The sequence below is a fragment of the Calonectris borealis genome, chromosome 6 (genome assembly GCF_964195595.1).
Source record: "Calonectris borealis chromosome 6, bCalBor7.hap1.2, whole genome shotgun sequence".
In the NCBI taxonomy this organism is placed as follows: domain Eukaryota; kingdom Metazoa; phylum Chordata; class Aves; order Procellariiformes; family Procellariidae; genus Calonectris; species Calonectris borealis.
In genome coordinates, this window is record NC_134317.1 from 43610060 (window position 1) to 43626908 (window position 16849).

General features: G+C 45.1%; 1 protein-coding gene across 7 annotated transcripts in view; it reads right to left on the minus strand.

Moving 5' to 3' along the window:
* The window catches only part of HDAC4 (histone deacetylase 4), a 257588-nt gene extending 242728 nt beyond the window's left edge, over positions 1 to 14860 (minus strand). For 5 of the 7 annotated variants that reach the window (XM_075153822.1, XM_075153820.1, XM_075153824.1 and 2 more), the window contains exon 1: positions 14720 to 14859. The gene's annotated coding sequence lies outside the window, so the exon portion shown is untranslated. Of the gene's footprint in view, positions 1 to 14095; positions 14172 to 14719 lie in introns of those variants that run through there. The other 2 variants (XM_075153823.1, XM_075153818.1) reach the window with 2 other exon arrangements.
* Positions 14861 to 16849: the final 1989 nt, after the last annotated feature.

Consider the following 16849-nt stretch of genomic DNA (forward strand, 5'->3'; position numbering starts at 1 on the left):
CCCTGTAAGACATTTCTTTTTCAGGGTAGGAATCAGGCAAAGTAATTTAAACCTCGTTTTGTCCCTCTTCAGCCTTCCCTCTCCATTTTAAAAACACCATAGCCCAAACTTCAGAGTCTTTTATTCACTCTTCTGCATTTGGGGATTTTGCACCTTTGCAAGCTCCTGAACATCCTCCTGAAACCTTCACACTAACAATCTCAGCTACCGCACCAGGAGGAATTGCTCAGCTTTCAAGACAAGCTGCCATCAGCCACCAAAGCTCTGCTGTGCAGAATCTCCTTTCGCTTTATCACCTGCTACTTGGAATACTCTAAAATAAATGAACAGGAAGGAATACAAGATACTTTCAAAATCTTTGGTTTTGTTGTTTTTAAATGTTAATCTGGATGCATCTTGTGTTACCATGAACATAACGATTAATAAGTTACATTATGCCAGAGGGAAAAAAATGGCCTGATAGGCAATGCTAGCAACCACCGCTAGCTAACACTGCGGTCCCTTTATGTAGGAAGTCAGTGAAAATGCAAAGCTAGCTACGGGGCACTACAAAAGACAAATAACTCCTTTGGATTTTAGTCCTCTCTGAAAATTTACATTTCAGCACCAGTTTTAAATTCAAGCAACAGTACGCAGCCACTGCAAAGCAAATGTGACTCGCTGTTACCTCAAAACACTCTGCATGCAAAGCACACTCCAAGGCTGGGGCGGGGGGAAGGAGATTGTAAGAATTTTTTCCTGAAATGGAATGGGGAGATAAGATCAAGTGAAAAGGAGCAGAGGCTGCTGACGTATCTAGATGCACAGAAGCCAGTAAATATGCAAATAGGCAGCCATTTCTACCAAGAGTGCAAGAAGCCAGTAACATTCAAAAACAACTTCAATTCTGCTAAAATACATTGCTTTAAAGCAAGAGAGACAAGTCCAGTACAGAACTATACAGAACAGTTCCCTTTGACCAAGACAGCTTTACTTCTCATTCAAGGAAACACTGACCAAAGGTTTCTATTCAAAAAATGTCTCCACTTTGAATATCACAGTATTATGAATCACTTTGAACATTTACCTTTTAGTACTCTAATTTGGAAGTACTATAAAAAAGACTCTACCTAAAGCTGTAAACCACCCTGACAAAGCTGCACCAATTACCAGTTACAAACCCTTCCACAAACCAGGAAAGAGCTTGTTGCCCCGAAGCCACAAACAGCAAATTTCACACAAGATTTCAGAGAGAGGAGAAAATAAAGGCTGTATTGACCGTGCATCCCTGAAGACAGGTATCACAGAGCAAGAACTGAAGTTTACGTGACTTGATAGCAGATGAGAACCTCAGGAGAGCTGTTTCAAAAAGGCAATACTTGGACATCCACCTGTTGTCCTTGAAGTTTTGAGACACACCAAGCAGAAATATATATAGATATGAAAATATGAAATATAATAATTATTTGTTTTTATTTATATATGAAATATAGATATGTGAAATAAATATATATATGGAAACACCAGAGCCAAAGAAGGCATTTATTTTCACTTAATTTTATCTGCCTACCACCTCTGAATCAGAGACACAAGCTCAAAGGCCAGTTTTGGATATAGCCCGAGACATGCATTTTGCATATTTATAAGCAAGAGTGAAAGCAGCTCTTCCCTACTATGGCAGAGACTGAACTCAGCTTCAGTAACTTACTGCATTCAATGAGCCTGTTTCCTAAAAGAGGACAAAAAGTACTCCAACTAGGACACCTGCTTGACAGCCCTTGGATTCTCTTCTGAGACAAAGTACATGGGGAAGTCAGCTACCTAACGAGCACGGAGAACTTCAGCAAGTGCCAGTCTCAAAAAACAAGTACAAAAGTACTCCTACAAAAGCTAGGAAGATGTAAAAAACAAAAAAATCAGACCTTTCCAAACTGAATAAGCCTCCCACGTACGGCATAATACAACAGAAACAATTTACTCAGAAGTGTAAGCCACTGCAGAGAGATTAAAGCAACCTACAACTCTCCAAAAGCAGGACCTGTAGCCAGGAGTGAGGATTTAGGTATTACCACTTGCAGGAAACCACCTCTAGATCTCTCCATACCTGTGGTAAACGTAACAGATAGTAATTTAACAAGAGATCACTCAGCAAAACTCACAGCACTGAAGCTCCTGAAGAAAGGTTATGACAAAGTACGGCTAAATGGAGACACAGAAAGGGTTCGTGAGGGCTGCTCTAGGAGAGAAGAGCCACACAAAGAGGAGGGGAAGAGACAAGCGATTGCAAAATGCCAGACCATGAAACACCCGTGTTCAATACGTGCTCTTTCCATCACAGCCACCCCAAGCACTGAACTGGAAGCTAATTCCCTACTGCCCAGAAAGCACCCGGTGACACGGCTTGCAGTCTCTCTCATGTAGTAGTCCTCCGGCAGCTGCAGGAAAACATTAGTACCTTTTCCTATGTTTGCTTGAATTTCACACCCACACTTGTTGGTTGGCTACAGCATATGCTCAGAATTCAGTTATCCGTATTCAGAGACTGAGATAATTTAGATTTTCATTGCCAGTGTTAAGAACGAGCCTCAGAGCTATACACTGAGGCCCTGGAATTTAAATATACGATAACACTGTAAATAAAAGGAACAAATTCTTTAAGGAAAACCTTTTCGCATGCCAGATCAGTTCCCAATAGTAGCTGCTCTGCTTTGACAAGAGATAAATATTTACAGTCTAGAACAGAGAACACCTTGTGTTGCGATACTAGGAATGCAAGCCTCATCAGTCCCCAGCATACTTAAGAGGTTATTTTGATTTTTTTTTCTTTTTAAAAAACAATCTGAGTACTTAGAAGCACACACATTAGTCTGCTCATTTACACCACCAAAATGAAAAACTGAAGGTAGTCACACAGAGAAATTGTCAAACATACTGAATCCGGAACAGATTTTCACAAAAGGAGACCTCACCCCCCAGGGAATGTAGACAGTTTACAGCAAAAGTCTAAATTATTGCCAAGAATATGCTGCTTTTTTTTTTTCTTTTAGTTAAATATAGCCTAACTTGCTCCTCTTAAAAGTTGCTCTAGTGAATGTAGACACTGAAGATTTTTTCTTACTGAGGCAAAAAGGCAGCAAGGAGGATCAGATGTCCATATCAAACTCCTCAGATTGGGGAGGTACCACACTGGGAATACCCTTGGAAGACGGAAGAGAAAGCTCAAGCTCTAGTTCGTTAGGCTATCTCTCAGCTTCCAGTGTGCCTCCCAACCTCCTGGCTTGATCAGCTCCTTCCAGCAAAGGAAAGAATGTGGGGAATGTCATTCATAATGGCACTTGGGAAGATCTAGGAATTGAAAGTATACAATAACTGGATATCCTTCTCACGAGGAGGGGTGATAAGCCCCATGCAAAGAAGATGGTCTCATTTCTAGCATTAGACAGCTGCGTCTCAAGTTGCTTGGCTTTTCTGCCATTTTACATGAGGTAAATACCTAATTAAACATGACTGCAATTTATTTTTTATCCTGTCTATGCAGTCCTAACTCCAATTTCTAACAGGACCTGCACAACGACAGCCTGGTTTAGCTGTTACACTACAGGATTTCATACCTGGAGTGTAATATTCCTCACCCAACTGCTATTTGGGCTTTTATGGCACATACCCTTTGAAGTGCAGCAGTCTGGCTACCGGTAGGCTTACGGAACAGTTTGATGTCTATCTAAGAGTCTCAGTTTTCTTATTTCCTTCTCCTCTTACAATGGAATTATTACCTTGTGCAAAACTCTCCTGCCTTGACCTCACTCACACCATAGTCAGCATTGCTCTGTGATACCATCTCGCAATCAGTCAAGCGCTCTGCCTTATGTTCTGTGCCTAAGTTCTTAATTTGCTCCCCTGCTTTCAGCATCCCTGTACGTCAGTTTATTTTTAGACCAGCATTTTTATAGCAAAGACCAGAAGCGGCACACTTTCAGTGCCAAACTGAATTCAGCTGAGATTTCTAGTACTGTCAATAATTGACGTAAGGACACTCCAGTCTGATGATCATAGAAAATTGGTCCTAGCTATATGTCTGCCATCCAGGACCACTGTCAACCCCTGGGTACTCACTGCAGTGCTCTCCCAACTGCCCCACACCACCGCACCCAGGTTACCAGCCAGTTCACAAAAATCAGCCCAGTATTACCCAAAAGGGATTCACACCATTCACCTCATCATCAAAAGAATGGATCGTGCTTTGTTTTCTCATGTGTGTGCAAGCTTTCCGCACTGAGAAGGATTTGATACCCCCTAAACAGTACACCAGCTATCTTTACACTTGCAGTGCTACGGACAAGACACAAGAATCAGATTCATCAGGTACCACCACCACCTATTTCTGTTTACAAAGCATAACCTAGTACAGGAAGCACCAGCAAAAGATACCCACATACAGCCACAGAGGCAAACAAGACCATGTAACGTGTGTAAATCCACCCAAAACCAGCATGGATTGCTCATAAAATTGCATAGTAGAAGTCTTTTCTATTTTCAACGATTCACAGTATGTGCTCATGAACAAGATTCCAACTTACAAGGCCATCTTCTTCAAGGTATACCGTAGCCAATAACAGAGCTACAGTCTGCCCTGAAATCACATCAATACGTACATCAACATAAGCCTCTTTGTCTATCGATCCAGAATAATCTAGCTCTTCTGCATTATGCGAAGATTTATAACGTAAAAACTCAGATTACCATTCTCTGTCACAAGTTCCCTTGCACCGCTTTGTAGTTTTTGCAGAGCTTCAAGCAAGAAGTTTTTTTTTCAATGCTAAGACTTCATTCACAATTATGATTAAGCCCATCACCTAATGCTCCGTTCAAGGCACAGGTAGCAGATGAGGCAGCAGCCTGTCTTCAGTGCGGTGCATAGCACTGACTTCTGTACAGGGATGAAGAAAAGCCCAATAGAAAGATAGATAAGTACAGCCCCCAACAAAGTATTCCATACCTACCGCATGCAAACAGAATAAATTCCCTGCTGTTCACTTCTAGTTCTCTCCCTCCTCCTTTGATCATGCTTCCAAGCTAAAAATCCTGTGAGAGGCAGTGTTCATTCAAATGTATCCTTCAGCCTCTACCAAGTTCTGACAGCAGGTAGGAGTTGGGGGAAATAAGTAAGTAAATAAAATTTTCTCCCAACCAAAGCATTGCCATTAGATTCAAACAGAAAATCAGTCTCGGGTAGGAGAAGTGCACAGAACAGAATCCATATGGAAAATAATTTATTTTAGGAGGCTCATTTACATCAAGTAGGTGAGGAAAACCTGAAATGCAAATGCAGATCACGGTAGCCAATTTCTGTTCCAGTCCACTGGAAGGATCGGTCACTCAGCAGAGTATCTAACACTAGATTCAAACATACCTGACTGTGTGTGGCCTCTTCATCTTGCTTTCCCTTCCTCTTCATCACAGAATGAAGACAAGACACAAAGTTTTGAGCATACACACTACCAAACACATCAGGGCCTTGCTTCATCACACTGCTGCTGAGTAAGAGCAGCAGCAAAAGAACTAAACTCGGAGAACTTCAGTTAATTTGTGACAGTAACCACCACCTACAGCAGAGGTGAGGTTTACAGAAATCCAGGGGTTGGTTTGTTGACTAACAGCAGAAAACAACAGCAACAGACCAGGCCTTCTGCTCTGCAAAAAAGGGCTGTGCTTAGCACCAACAAAGATCCTGCTATCATCATAGGGAGCCATTCCTTTCATTGCCCCTGAAGACGCTACAGCAGCACAAACCACACTCAGAAACTGCACTGTCTCCTTGGGAAGGCGGCACAAGGCAGCAGGAAACTGCACCTTACTGCTTTCTTGCTCTCTCCAGTTTTATAAAAGGTGCCATCATTCATATCCTCCAAGAAGACCTCCCACAAGAAACATGACCCACTATCTTCTGAGATATTCCAGAAAGATGCCTGTGCTCCCTTTTTCCCCAAACTCTCCAAAGAAACAAGCCAGGCTTTTCAGCAGGGTGTACATCCTGCTGTGCTGCAAGAGTCCAACCTCTGTTTCAGAGTCCTGCTACTTTGTTGATACCATGACTTGGAGAAGTCCCGTCCAGACCCAGCCAAAGCACTAGGTACAGCAACTTTTTTTTTTTTTTTTTTTAAAGTCTATGCTGGCTGGAGGAGCAACTCTGTTTTCGTTTGAAGAAATGAGTTCCATCTATGCAGTGCTGTAAAATATAATCCAGCCTGCAGGAAAGCTCAGTTTTACCTACAAATTCTCCTTCTAGGACCCCTCTTGCCTGACTGTCTGCACCACAGGTCTTCTCTTTCCACTGGTCCTTGGGAATTAGAAAACCTTACATTCTTACTTGTTTGCAATTTGAGCCATCGCATGCAAAGTCCAGGCCAAGAGCCCATCTTCCATCTCATCCCACCTCTTCCAAATTCGCCAATATTCACAAATATCTGCCCCACGAGCACTGTGTTTCCAGGGTTGAGACTTTCCCCTTCTCGCCACCACACTCGTACCCTTCCCTGAGCTACCAAGCTCTCGGGGTTAAAACGCACAAACTATTCCATTTTTCAGAATCCTCACCATTTTAAAAGGGTTAATTACGCAACTTTTCTTCACCTGATTTAACACTTCACTTTCGTGCACATTACCTGAGCAGAACAGCAAATCTTACAGCTCTACATTTTATATGAACCCACAACAAGGCATCAGGCCAGTTTTTTGCTCACCACAAGAACTACCCGATTCAGGATTTTAACAGAATCTGGAACAAACACTAACAAAAACTAGATAACTATAGCTCCCATAGGGAAAACTGTAACTTTCCTAATACTTTGAACAACACTCCCTTTCTGAATACTTGTTGGGAACAGCATACAACAGAATTAATTCATTGTTTCAGGCTTACATTTTGGATCCTTTTCTTGGAGCGATGCACACAAGACAGAAAGTTTTGTCAACAAAGCACCAGAACTAACTTGAACATTTTCCTACGGAGCAAACATAATATAAGCTTTTCCTATTAGCGTATGAGGAAAATGCAACACGGTAAAAGTATGTTAACTGACCAGAGATAACTTTGTGAAAGCTACAGGTTTTTACTGAAGTAAAACGAAAACTCAAACAGGAAGACAAACTTGGAAAACACTGGGGGAAAGGGAAACAGAGTAATGTGCTCATCTACTTTTAATCCTGAAGAGCAAATTTGAGTAACTGCTTATTCAACATGAAATGCTCAAAGACGTTAGTGCGGACGCAGCTGTGATGCTGCACCTTCCTACCAGTGTCCTCACGCGCAATCGCAGAGGACACAGCAGCACCAGCTCAGGAAAGTACAACACCCTGCAAAATCTTACACACCAGTACTAGTGACAGGCCAGTTACGAATAACTGCTATTTCTCAATTTTAAGTTAACGCAAATTATATCAGCAAACTAATGCTATCGCGTGCATTTGACAAATGAAATTTGATTTTACATAGAACGAGATACAGTATACTAATGTTCACGGAATTTAACAGTAATTAAGTCTTACTGACAGACACCTCATTAAAGCATCAGTTCTTCAGAAAAATTAATAAAGTGAATTATTTCCTACATGTGAAATATCAAAATTCTTCACTAGTCATAAAAGATAAATGGAGTTAAGTTCAATTGGATGTCAGTGTTCACCAGAATGAAAGAGTGACACGCTTAAAGAGATCATTTAAAACAGTATCTTGCTATGCTGCTAGCGCCCAACCTGAGATGTTAAACTCCCATACATTATTTTATCCTACGATTGCAAAAAACAAAACCCTTACAATACAATTTTTAATCCAACAGCTTACTGGCTTGTTATAAAATGTACAGATGCACAAATCCAGGAAAGGTCTATGGGAGATGAAACTTGAAAGAAAACAAGAGAGTGAACACAGCAACAAACCCAGATGTGACAGCCAGATTGTAACCAAGGCAGGGTCTTCAATTTGCTGAAATGCAAGTCACATCTGCAACACGGAGAGCTGAAAAACTTGCCAAATGTTTTCCTAGACATCATCACCGCATGGGCAACACGCTGCCACAGCAACCCTTTGTTATATCCTATGGATTTGTCCAAACTACTGTAATGATGCCCCAAAGAAAGGAACTCTTCCTTCCTCAGACCTTAGATAAGCCACATTCAGCTTCCAGCTCCTTCCAACACCTCTCTGGCTCCTTCCTGGCCCTCAACCAAACTAAATGGCTGTCTTGGAGGACTCTTAGGGTTAAAAAAAAGCAAAACCAACAACTAATAAAACCTAATCTGGACCAAACTAGAAAGAGGTTTCTTATTAGCCTAAGATCCAATTTTCAAATTGCAACTTCTTGGGTTTTAAATACTTCTTGTATGAGGAACAAAGGTTCAATCATTTGATGAGGGCAGACGGCTAAGTGTGCCCATGACCGCAAGTCAACACACATTCCTCTGCGCTAGTAGATGGCAGCTTGAAGCAGATTTTAATCAAACTTTTCTGAGGTAATATCCAATAGGAAAACATGAAGGAAAAAAAATGAAGTTGATCAAGATGTGTCTAGTAATGAATGCCATGAAAAAAAGACCGAATTTTTACAGAGGAGGGCCAAGCTGTAATTCCTTGCAAAGGGAAAACCACAGAAGCTTTCCAAGAGATTTTACAGTCTTTTCCTAATTGTTCCCTTTTTCAACATCAGTATGCAACCTCTGTGTGCTTTCCTGCTTCTCTACCCCCCTTATTTTACCCATTTCCCCTCCCCCCAACTTCTTTTAAATTTTGTGAGACAGCTCCTTTAAGATAGCCAGAAATACAGTGCATATTTGTCTCTTCTCCTCCTCTCAGTTTAAACTGCCCAAGTCTTTCTGGGGAAGAAGCATTGCCCAAAATCTGCTTACTATTCAAGCAGTCCTGGCAGTGACAAGCATCACTTCATGAATCCTCTGTTATATATCGCCTTATCAACATGGTCCACTGCAGGATAAAGTAAACCTGGCCCACTTCAGTTTTCTGCGTAACACAATCAAAATGCAAGTGGCATTAAGTACTAGAGTGGTCTGAGGAGTTCCCTCATCCAAGGAGGGTCTCAAATATAAAGACGATATATGTAAGAGACAATCTAAATCAAATCAGAATGCTAAGACACATTTCCTCCCCCACCACACACAGCTTTTATTTTAATTTTTTAGAAGACTATTTACCCCTTTTACTAGGTAACTAGGTTTACTAGGAAATATTGCCACATTTCTAATTATTAAAGCGGACAGCCTTAGCATTTCTGCTGTTTCTCAGCTTGAACAATTTGAGGCAAAACCACACATTTTCATGGGTTCCCCCCGCCCGGGACCTCCGAGATCAGCAAGCAAGCTGAGGAGAACCAGGTTCCTTTCACTGCTTTGGAGCATTGGCATGCTTGGACCTGGGGAACCTGGAAGCAAAGGCAAATGGAAAACAGAAGCTATCTATTAGGGAAGTGGACTCAAAACTGAAAAGCAATTTTGAATTCAGTGGCAAGACACATCCTGTCAGCTTCACTGTCCAGTAACACACGCTTTTACAAAAGCACAAGCTCAAAGGATTCCAGTAGGAGTCTGATAAAATCTAAACCCAATGGTCGGCCTTGTAGACTAGGTAGCAGGATTGAAAAAGATTCCAGAAAAGCAATGGGATAACTGGAAACAAGCTAAAGGTAAACTGGAAGAGCAATGAAGTAGAAGATGATACCACCAAAGAAGCCAGCAAGAAGAGTTAAGAATACTTGGCAAATATTTAATGCATGTCGCTACCAGTGTCCAAATAACATGTTCAATTAATATTTCTTTGTGGCTTATGACACACTTTGCCATTTGGAACAGGCTAGCAACAGATACTATTCAGCAAATAAACTCTTCTGGTAATACTACCGTGTGTACTCAACCATAGATGCAAGACAAGTAAAAATACGGTCCCAAGGGTTTGGGGTTTTGTATTATACATATATATACACACACACACACGCACAATGCCAAGGAGCATTTTCTTCTGCTAAATACAAATACACACAATGCCAAGGAGTGTAACACAATCACTTCTTTAACTGGAAGAGGACACCAAAGAAATGTTTTAACCCCAAGATTAAGTTGGCACAGTTGGGCAGTGAGCATTCAGGTTTTCAAACTCTGAAGAGAGCATCGCATTAGCACACACTTACGCCACTTAACCCAGACAGCCGCATGCTACCCTTGAGAAAATACGAGGACAACTAGTCACTGTGACCTTAAAAAGGTACAGCATGGCATAAAAACATTAGAGGAATGCGTCAAGCAATCCAAAGTGCCAAAAACGAAGACAGTAGTCTTTCAGTGGAGCATGCCCAATATTCAGTTGATCAAGAACATAAACGTCCCACAACAAGTTGTCAGTTTGCCCTCTTTATGGTAAGTCTGCGCAACAAGTTTTAAGAGACACTCAACATACTAACTCCTTTTAGCACAAGTTATTTGATAAGCACATTTGTGAGCAATCCATTGTTAAAGCTCTTGCTTATTCTCAGCTCTGGAAGATGAAAGAAATTTGGCCTAGAATATTTGACACTATCGCATACTATGTAGTTGGTGGCAAGTTTTTGTCCCAATGCTTTGTTTTAAATGTGTTTGGGCACGTTCATGTATAGAAAGTCTGTAGCTTCCTCAGATCTGAAACCTATAAATGATCGTAGAGGGCAAGTTTCAGGCATTGCTCCAAGTTTCTGAATCACAGATACGCCTTAAGATGGCTTTAAAACCCATATTCCCCAGAATGCACAAAGCCATTTCCAAGATCGATTAAGAGGACAATCTAAGCTAAAATCATGGACTCCTGCTCAGTTTTAACCTCTTCTTTTAACAAGTCCGACTCCTCGCCCTTGCAGTTCAACATGTGATTTAGGGTTGAAGACTGAGATCAACTCCACCTTTTCAGCAGTCTATAAACAGCCAGCTCCTGTGCTTCCACCTCTGCCCACGGTAGAATGCAAAGAGAAAAATGAGCACTCCCCATGGGAGCAGAAAGTCACACTTGCTCAAGCTGCTGCTTTTGAGGGATGTGCAAGCCACTTGGTAGGCAAGCTATCTCTGCTCATGGTGAAAGCAGAAAGACCTGACCTTGGAAAGGTTGGACAGAGCTTCCTTCCAAAACCGTAATCTAACACAGGTCCAAGGGACCTGCAAACCTTTTCCAATCCAGATACTTCGAGGGTTCAGGAGGCAGCCTGGAGTTCAAGCCCTTGAAGATCTGGGCAAAATGCATTTCTTCCAAGTCAACCTACTGCAAGCTGCATCCACCTAAATATCTCTTATTAGCTCCTGTTACTAGGTAACTTCTTCAGAAGTTCATCAATCTGCAGGTGTCTGTAAACACACCACTCCTAGCTAAAAAAACCCTCATTTTAAGTGCATTGTTGTTTTTCCCCTTTTCTGCATTAATGGGACGCTGCCTGTGAAACATGAGCACAGCAAACCAGAAAACTGCATCTTGACCAATACAAAGATTAACATACGCAAGAAACTACTTTTTCTGTTTTGTTCTTTTGGCTAGTAAGTCACCATCAAAAGGCAAACTAACTTGCACTAAGGAGTTCATCTGCATCGCACATCAGGACCGTGGTGTCCTGAACCTGCTATCTCCTAACCTGGGGCTGATGGACATTCCCTGGACTTCTTGAGAACTTCTTCACTGCTTTGTCTTAGTGCTGACCACAAGTTCACACCTGCCTAGCTCACACCTGCCAGTTTTCTTCTGCTTTAGGATAGTCTGTTGGAGATCGCACTACACAAACACAGACTGCTCAACAAACATTTCCTCCCAAAGGAATAAAAGCTTTCGTGCCATACGTATGCTTTTTCTTTCATGCCTCCATCCCATTAAGTAAATTACAAATTCCTCTGGTATTCTGAGGTAATTTTCAAAATGCATTTCATGCGTTTTCTAATCGGTCCACTTTCTAAAGCCAAGTCCTGAAGCAAAACCAAAGAAATTATAGGATGGCAAACTTAAATTTTAAAGATTTAAAAATTTTTGGATTTTTTTTCCCCTAAGTTCAGACAATCAAGGACACAGCTTAATGTCAGCAACGGAAATCGGTGAGATGCACATGCTAAAACATGCCATCCAAATACGAAGAAAAGTATATAATCCTGGAAAGCTGTTTCTTACACATTTCGCTTTATACAGAAAATCTGCAGTCGCTAAAACTTACTCTTTCTAACTGGGTGGCATTTTACATTTCCAAATGTAATTGAGTGAACATGTTGCCATGGTTACAGTAGGATTCTGCAATAACTTTGTTGCCTTGTAATTGCTGTATATTTGTATACAAGCAGCTGAGCTTTCTTAATTCAATGCCCTCTTAACTCTTTCAGAGAGGCTGCGGAGCGACAACGGCAGCTTTTAGGCTGAAAACTCCATACAGCAGTGGTGGAAACATCAGAAACGATTAAAACTCAGTGCCGCGACAGACCGCGTTACAAAAAAAAAAAAGAAACCTTGCCAAGAACCAGATTATTATATAAACTTCAGAGCTCCTTAGCTTTTAAAAATGTTGACGTTAAAAAAGTCCAATTCAGATAATTAACTCCAGGTAGTTTTTGGCAACAACCGAAAGCACTTTGATGGCAGCGAATACAGCACAAGTCCCATTTATTGACAGTACATAATACCAGTAAATCAAAATGCATTGGCAAGGAGATTATTCACTCAACAGTGAAATTCACTGTAGCACGGATGGCCAACATAATACTTGCTCCATCTCTTCAGTCTCAAATTAGCATTATGAAGACAACAGAATACAGCTGCTGGAAAGAAGCATGAAATAAAGGTGCCTGGATATCCCTGTTGAGAAGAAACGGAGAACACCGGAGAGCACCTATACACCGCTCCACCACCCTGAGCTGCACGCCCCATCCCAGATTTACAAGCGATTTTCACATCCCGAATCCACCCACACCTTTCCGACACAGATCCCACTTCCTAGCAACATTTTTAGACCTGTAATCCAGCCTGGAATATCAGGCAAGCCTGTAACATGAAATCCGCTCTTATGGCCAGAAAAGAAGCATTTGTGGTGACAAGCCTAATTTATGCAAATCTTCTGAAGCAGGCTATTGACAAGCAAACAACAACCAAAAAAAAAAAACACCTTCCACTACCATGAAATGCGTGCACAAAATAATTACGCAAGTGTTTTGAATAAAGGGCAGGTTTACTTCCCTTTAAATGATACGCGGCACTGAGCTATAATGTCAAATAATTGTTATGTAAATACATTTGCTTGCTTAAGATGTCATGCTGTGTTCGCCATGCCACAAACACTCAAAAGATAACATTTAAGGAGCCGAGGGATTGCACAGCATCTTTCCTGATAAATTCCTGCAGCAAAACCCACACACAACTGCTCAGCAACACCTCCCTTCGCGCTCCTCCGAACGCGTTATAAGCTTTTTTTTTTTTTTTGTTAATTTATGGTTGCACAAACCGACACTTTACATTTCGGAGCGGCACACGCACTTTATTCACCACCAGCTCCCCAAAATGCATATTTTGGGGGGGAGAAGCTGCAGCCAGTGGCTGAGGACGGAGCCCTACCTCAGCTTGGACCTGTCATTTTCCCTTGCAGCCCAACATTACCTCAGGACTTCCAAAAAGCGCGGTGATGCTGAGGAGAATACCCCTTGTTTTCTCCTCCTAGTTACAAAAAAAAGCCGTTTTTAATTATTTTCTTGAGGGGCTTGGTGCCCCGGGGGCCGGGGCGACCTCCTTGGCCCAGCCCGGGAGCCGCTGCCCCGACAGGCAGCCCCGGGCCCGGCGTGAGCCGCGTTCCGGCGGGGAGCCCGGCGGGGCCGCGGGCGGAGCCGGCCCCAACAGAAACTTTCCCCAAGTCCCACGTTATTCCCGGGGCGGGGAGCGGACGGGGCGGGGGGGGGGGGGGAGGGGGAAAAACCGACCCCGGGCCGCGGCCCGTTCGGCGCCGCAGGGCCCCGCCGCGGGCGTCGCCCCCGCCGCAGGGCCGCCGCGCCCGCCCCGCCGCACCGGCCAGCGCCCGCGCCCCGCCGCTCCCGGGCCCACGCCCTCGGCCCGGCCGCCGCCCGCAGCACTCACCGCTGCCCGCATCGCTCCCCGCCGAGCCCCGCGCAGCACCCAGGCGGCGGCGGCGCTGCTCGCCGGGGGGGAGGAGCCGCGGCCGCCCGGGAGGGGAGGGGTGGGGCGGGGCCAGCGAGGGAGGGGGCGGGGCTTGCGGCAGTACGGGCCCCACCCGCCTCATTCACAAAAACGCGAGCGGCGGGGAGGCCCGGCGCGCTGAATGGGCGGGAGCGCTGCCCGTCACGCCCCCCCGACCCGCCCACCGCGCCGCTACGCCCATGCCGAGTGATGGCGCGCGGAGGCCCCGCCCCGCCAGGCGCGCTGCCCAATCAGCGCGCGGCAGGAGCCGCAGAGTGGCTCAAATCCACCCGCCACTGACGGACGGGCGAATCCGATTGGCGCCGGGAGCTGCCCATCACCTCCCCCTCCGGAACCCTCCGCGCCTCACGGTCGGAGCACAGCGGAAAAACAGCCGCGCGCCGCCGATCCCTTTAAGAACCCGGCGGCCGGGAGAGGCCCCGCCGCAATTAAAAGCCGGGGGGCAGAAAAGCGCGCGGCCTTAAAGGGGCCGCGCCGCGCCCAGCGGGGCGCAGCGGCGGGGGCGGCCCGGCGGGAGGAGGCGGCGGGGCGCCGCGTACTGACCTGGGCGGCGGCGGGCGAGGCGGGGAAGCGGTGCGGCGATGGCCCCGGCGCGGACACCGCGGCGCGCGCGCCACCAACGGACTCAGCCCGTGACGGGATCCGCCATCTTGGAATTTTTTGATGGAGAGTCACGTGGTGCAACCATTTTTCCCCCCGGCCAATCAGGAAGCGCGGTTTATTTATAGCCGCAGCTCCCTCTTTTCTTCCCCCCCTCCCATCCCGACGGGGGGAAGGGAACCAATCAGGCCACGCCCTGGGCCCCCCCCCGGCCCCGCCTCGTGGCGCGCGGCCCATCGCCTAGGCGACGGCGCGGCCCGAGGGTCTCCGGCCGGTGCCCGCCATGTCGGCGGCGGGCCCGCAGCCCCTCGGGCAGCGGCGGAGAAGCCCAGCCCGTGCCGGGGCAGCCGTCCGCGGCGGCGGGATGGGAGCCCGGAGCGGGGTTTGGGTTTCCGAGGCCGGCTGCCCCCGGGCAGGCCGGGCCCCCTCAGCCTTGGAGGCTCAGGCGGGCAGGGACCCTCAGTTGCGAGCTTGGGCGCAGCAGCCGCATCCAGAGCGCGGTTGCGCGGCTCTTCTGTACAAACAGCTGGAGGGGAGCCAGGGCTGCGATGGAGCGTTCGCTTAGCACCGTTCCCTCCCATCTGGTGACTGTCCTCGCCCCGTTGCCGTGTGGCCGAGAACAAACTGCGTGTGTCTGAGGACCAGCGTGAAGCGAGGAGACCTCCACGCAGTACCGGGCAGCTGTTTCTAAGAAGTCACGCAAGCGCGGCAAACTTTTCCCCTGTCTCTCCTTGCCCTGCTGCTGCCTATAGTTTCCTCTACAGTTTCATCTGTATCTACTAAGAGGCGGAAATGTAACAAAGAAAAACTCAAATTTAGATTAATTTGGCTATGGGAAACGTGAGGTGGAGGACAGAACTAGTAGAGAAACGACTGTGGTGAAGTTAATTCTTCCACCTGTAACACGAAAAGTTATGCATTCTTTTGTCTTCTACCCTTAGTAGTTTGACATATCTGAAACTATGGATTTTTGGTTCTCAGGGTACTAGTGGAGATGGATTAACTAGAAATACCATAGAGAATGGAAGCCATGGAAGATACATAATATTTTAATAGAATATGAAACTTTTTTGGTCAGTTTTCTGCATCCAAGATCCCACTCCTGAAGTGGGTTTTTCTTTTATCCATCAAGTATTGTCTATAAAAAATGGCTGCTGAGTACACTGCTTTTTAATAGCAAACAGCTGAATCAAGATATGAAAAATGAAAAGGGGAGAGCATAGTTCAAAATCTTTACAAATCTTTGCCTGAATTACCAAGAGCAAAAAAAAAAAAAAAAAAAAGTGTTCAGCCTACTTACCTCTACCCATGTTTTCCTAGCAACCATTCAACATTTAATTGATTTTTCTATTTTCTAAAGAATTACCCTATTGAACTGTCAAGTCTTCTCTAACTGCAGTTCCTTGATTGGCCAAGCCCATGGCTGGCACAGCTCTCACTTCACTTGCATTTTGTTGTTTTACCTTTGACTAGCACAATGCCTGAAACTAGGAAGTCATGCTGCAAAAGTACCATATCATGGAAAGCAAAATATTTCAGCATCTGTATTAGCTGGTGCGAGAAAGCTCAGCCGGGGGATACTTGTGAGGCATGCTCTGACGGGAACATCCTGCCTGAGATGCATTAGATAGCCATCAGGCTTCACTGAAGAGAGTGCCAATGGCCAAGGAAAGTCTAAGTCTCAAATACCACGACATCAAATATTATTACTCCCTTTTCTCGTGATGGCTGTTAACCTTTTTTTGAAGGTAAGCCACCATTGGTAGTCCTGGAAAGAAGATGACCCCTCTTCCGTTCAGTTCCATCCTGTCTGAGGTGAAGGCCATCTGCACGGCGTTCAAACCTCTCCCATCCAAGTACAGCTTGCAGAGGGTTCTTGTACTTCACGTAGGTGGAGCCCTTGGTTTGCACAGAGTTAAAGGAGTTAATGGTACCAGCCCTGTGGGCACAGCGATCTGCTTTCACACCTCTTGTAGCAGTCAGGGTCCTCGAGTGCAGTCACTGTGCCGTACTCATAGCCCATTAAATACAGAGGGACTTCCCACTTAGCTTTCAAGGAATTTCTTAACATCC